The sequence below is a fragment of the Papio anubis genome, chromosome 10, assembly GCF_008728515.1.
Source record: "Papio anubis isolate 15944 chromosome 10, Panubis1.0, whole genome shotgun sequence".
Lineage (NCBI taxonomy): Eukaryota > Metazoa > Chordata > Mammalia > Primates > Cercopithecidae > Papio > Papio anubis.
This window is the reverse complement of record NC_044985.1, coordinates 80,995,680-81,000,604: the sequence shown is the minus strand read 5'-3', so window position 1 is coordinate 81,000,604 and position 4,925 is coordinate 80,995,680. Positions and strand designations below refer to the sequence as shown.

Here is a 4,925-nt window from a genome sequence, read left to right as displayed (position 1 = left end):
TGTTGCCCAGGCTGGTCTCGAGCTCCTGGGCTTAAGGGATCCGCCTGCCTCGACCTCTCAAAGTCTTGGGATTACAGGCATGAGCCACCACACCCAGCTTATCTTGTTAGTTTTAACAAGAATCAATTAACTGGGGCCTAGCAAAGAGAAGAAAATCATTCCTGATTTTGGTGAGATGTGTGCAAACAGACAATGTCTAAAAAAGAATGTCATCAAGATTAGAACCTTTGTGTTCAAAGGAAAAATTACAAAACCTACATTCATTAAGTAATTTAAGAACACGCTTTACATCTGATTGGTGCTTTATAATTTCCAAATGCATTAGCATTCATTTGCTCACTTATTTCTCACAGCACCTTTAAGAAGTAGACACTTCTTATGCCAACTGCACAGATGAGAAAATTAAGGCTAAGAGAGATTAATTGATGGTGCAGTTATTTCAAGCATGGCTGGTCTGAGTCCAAGCTGATGCTCTTGCCACTGATGCATGTATTCAGTGTTATTTTCAGCTTTTTTTTTTTTTTTTTGAGACGGAGTCTCGCTCTGTCGCCCAGGCTGGAGTGCAGTGGCACGATCTCTGGTCACTGCAAGCTCCGCCTCCCGAGTAGCTGGGACTACAGACGCCCGCCACCTCGCCCAGCTAATTTTTTTTTTGTATTTTTAGTAGAGACGGGCTTTTACCCTGTTAGCCGGGATGGTCTCGATCTCCTGACCTCGTGATCTGCCCGCCTCAGCCTCCCGAAGTGCTGGGATTACAAGTCTGAGCCACCGTGCCCGGCTATTTTCAGCTATTTTAACTATCAAAATTAGTTTTTAACCCTGTTGTTCTGAACTAATGAGAAGTATATGATTTTTTTACCAAAATTCAATAGGACTGATAAAGTCAAAGTCACCAGGAGACCAGAAGGATGGAAAACCTTATTACAGAGTATAGAAATAAATGAATATTTAATGTTTGATAGAGAATGAATTACAGCGACATAAAAAAATGGAAAAATTTTGCCAAAACCCTGTTCAAAGGGAAAACATATGGCTCATTGAAAGATGAGGCACTAAATGGAAACGAGATAAGTAATGGAAAATTGTAAATAATTAATGCCTTGGCATGTGTGTGTACTCTGATAAAGACAAAACTTTCTTTTATCACTTAGTTAACTGGTTTCATGAAGTGAAACAAGTTTAGGACTGAGGGGAAATTTTTTTTTTTTTTATTCTCCAATTTAAAACTTTCAATTAAAAAGTAAACTTTAATGTTGAAAATGCTAACTTGGGGAGGGCAGAAATATCACACACAAGGCTGTCACTTCACACTTGGAGGGTTGCACAGCAGCCGGGCAGAGGCGCTCCTCACTTCCCAGACGGTGGGCAGCTGGGCAGAGGAAATAGTTTTATGAGCAATCAAATCTAGGTGTTTCCTGGAGGTCGAGTTTTCAAATCCCACAGATGATCACTGTTTACTCCCTGCTTGGTGTTTCCTTGTGTCATTTTGTGAACAGTAGCTCTGATTATGTCCAAATCTCTGTTGGCTATTTAGTGATGCCCTTTCTCTTCAGGTTTTGAGATAGTGTCCTCAGTTAGCGTGTGTGCCCCCCCCCCCCCCACATATATATATTTTGAGACAAGTTCTCACTCTGTTGCTCAGGCTGGAGTGCAGTGGCATGATCTCGGCTCACTGCAGCCTCAACCTCCTGGGCTCGGTCGGCTGATTCTCCCACCTCAGCCTCCTGAGTAGGTGGGACTTACAGGCACATACCACCATGCCCAGGTAATTTTTGTGTTTTTTTAGAGATGGGGTTTTGCCATGTTGGCCAGGCTGGTCTCTATCTCCTGGGCTCAAGTGATCCACCTACCTCAGTTACCTAAAGTGCTGGGATTGCAGGCGTGAGCCACTGCGCCCGGCCAGATAGCAAAATATTTGAACTCTTGTGGATGTGGACAGAATGCATACAGAACATTCCTGGTATGATTCTGTCCTACGCGGCTGTTCTGTGGGGCAGCGTTGGTTTATCTCCGTCCGCCTTCTCTCCCATCGAAGTGCCTGCCGCCACCTGATAGAAGATGCGATGGATGTGGACATGAGCTCCCCGAGGCCCCAAAACAGTCTTTTCGGTTGTGAACTAAAGGCCAACAAAGATGATCACTTTAAGGTGGATAATGATGAAAACGAGCACCAGTTGTGTTTAAGAACGGTCAGTTTAGGAGCTGGTGCAAAGGATGAATTGTACGTTGTTGAAGCAGAGGCAATGAATTACGAAGGTAGTCCAATTCAAGTAACACTGGCAACTTTGAAAATGTCTGCGGTGGCTCACACCTGTAAATCCCAGCACTTTGGGAGGCCAAGGCGGGCGGATCACGAGGTCAGGAGATCGAGACCATCCTGGCTAACATGGTGAAACCCCATCTCTACTAGAAATACAAAAAAAAATTAGCCAGGCGTGGTGGCGGGCGCCTGCAGTCCCAGCTACTCGGGAGGCTGAGGCGGGAGAATGGCGTGAACCTGGGAGGCGGAGCGTGCAGTGAGCCGAGACTGCACCACTACACTCCAGCCTGGGTAACAGAGCGAGACCCTGTCTCAAAAAAAACAAACGAAAACAAAAACAAAAACGAAAAAAGAAAATATCTGTACAGCCAACGGTTTCCCTTGTGGGCTTTGAAATCACACCACCAGTGGTCTTAAGGTTGAAGTGTGGTTCAGGGCCAGTGCATATTAGTGGACAGCACTTAGTAGCTGTGGAGGAAGATGCAGAGTCAGAAGATGAAGAGGAGGAGGATGTGAAACTCTTAAGTATATCAGGAAAGCGGTCTGCCCCTGGAAGTGGTAGCAAGGTTCCACAGAAAAAAGTAAAACTTGCTGCTGCTGAAGATGATGATGAAGATAATGATGATGAAGAAGATGATGATTTTGATGATGAGGAAGCTGAAGAAAAAGCACCAGTGAAAAAATCTATTTGAGATACTCGAGCCAAAAATGCACAGAAGTCAAAACAGAAAGGAAAAGACTCAAAACCATCATCAACACCAAGATCAAAAGGACCAGAATCCTTCCAAAAACAGGAAAAAATTCCTAAAACACCAAAAAGACCTAGTTCTGTAGAAGACAGTAAAGCAAAAATGCAAGCAAGTATAGAAAAAGGTGGCTTTCTTCGCAGAGTGGAAGCCAAGTTCATCAATTATGTGAAGAATTGCTTCCGTACGACTGAGCAGGAGGCTATTCAAGATCTCTGGCAGTGGAGGAAGTCTCTTTAAGAAAATAGTTTAAACAATTTGTTAAAAATTTTCCGTCTTATTTCATTTCTGTAATAGTTGATATCTGGCTGTCGTTTTTATAATGCAGAGTGAGAACTTTCCCTACCATGTTTGATAAGTGTTGTCCAGGTTCCATTGTCAAGAATGTGTTGTCCAAAATGCCTGTTTAGTTTTTAAAGATGGAGCTCCACCCTTTGCTTGGTTTTAAGTATGTATGGAATGCTATGATAGGACATAGTAGTAGCAGTGGTCAGACATGGAAATGGTGGGGAGACAAAAATATACATGTGAAATAAAACTCAGTATTTTAATAAAGTAAAAAAAAAAAAAAAGGATGCGTGCAGGACACAAGGCAACTGCCAGCACTTTAGTGTGCCTTGGATCCCCCTCTAGGGTCCCTTTTCCTTGCCTTTGTCTTGGTCTCTGACCTGGCCATATACACTGAGGCAATGGGAGATGAAGTGGCCCGGGGACCACCAGTTGCCAGGCAGCGGAGTAGCAGCTGGGGTGTTCAGAGTAGGACCACCGCATAATTCAGTCCCCTCTTGCTATTGCCAGAACTTGCCACCCTCTTCCAGGGGCCTCTGCCTTGGCACATGCAGTTGCCACTATCCAGAAAAGCCCTTTGCTTCCCCTTCAGCTGGGTGGTCCCCACTAGTTCTTTGATAATGGACTCCTTCGACTTCATTAGGACATCCCTGGTGAAGGTGCTGCATTGTGTGCTTCCCCAGCACCTGGGGCGCACACACTTCTCCCTCGCTCTACGACGTGGAAGTCGTCTGTTCACTCCTCTTCCCCGATGGTCTGTGAACAGCGTGATGACGTGGGATGGACACACAACTCACCCTCACACCCCCAGCACCCGTCTGCCGCTCCCTGTACATGTGCAGATGGACTCAGTGAATGACAGCCGCCGCCTGAATTATTTCAGACAGGTGATTACTGCTGGGAGTTGTGCAAGAACGTCTAAGCAGCCAAGCAAATAGGCATATTTTTAAGCAAATAATTCTTTGGTCTTCATTCACAAGGTGGGAGAGTATTCTATTTCATCACCTGATAAGAGCGTAAAACTGCTGTTCTGTGAAAACCTTTGTTCAAAATATTCTATTTCCTGTAACATTCTTAGCTTCTGACAGGGGGCAGCAGAGCCTAGGAAAACAAAGGCTGGCCCCGGTTAATTGTGGCTTGCACACCTTCGGAGCCAGACCTTTAATGATTTTCAGAAGAAACCAGCCCTTGGTATCTGACAAACCTCACTGTTGAATAAAGACTTTAAGGTAAAGGCTGGCTTTTATTAAAGTAGTATTCTTTTAAGGCACTGCAAACAACTTACTGTTTTTATAAAAGGAAAAAAAAAAAAAGACAAAAAATAAGGCAAATAACCATCTCTCTCATTTTATCACAGTCTTGAAATAAGATGGATGCTTATTGTTTGCCATGATGCTAGAGCATGAAGTATTTCCAGCTGGTGTTAGGGAGAATGTCGAGATTTACAAATTATGACCAGATGCTGGGGCTATTGTCCCCTCACCCCCATCATCCTGGAAAAAAAAAAAAGACATGGTAAATAATAATAATTAAAAAAAAAAAAAAACCTAGGCCAGGCATGGCGACTCACTCCGGTAATCCCAGCACTTTCGGAGACTGAGACTGGCGGATCATTTGAGGTCAGGAGTTCA

General features: G+C 44.1%; 1 pseudogene; it reads left to right on the top strand.

Annotated features, from left to right (window-relative positions):
* The first annotated feature begins 1,925 nt into the window (after positions 1 to 1,925).
* LOC101022960 lies at positions 1,926 to 3,578 on the top strand (annotated as a pseudogene).
* Positions 3,579 to 4,925: the final 1,347 nt, after the last annotated feature.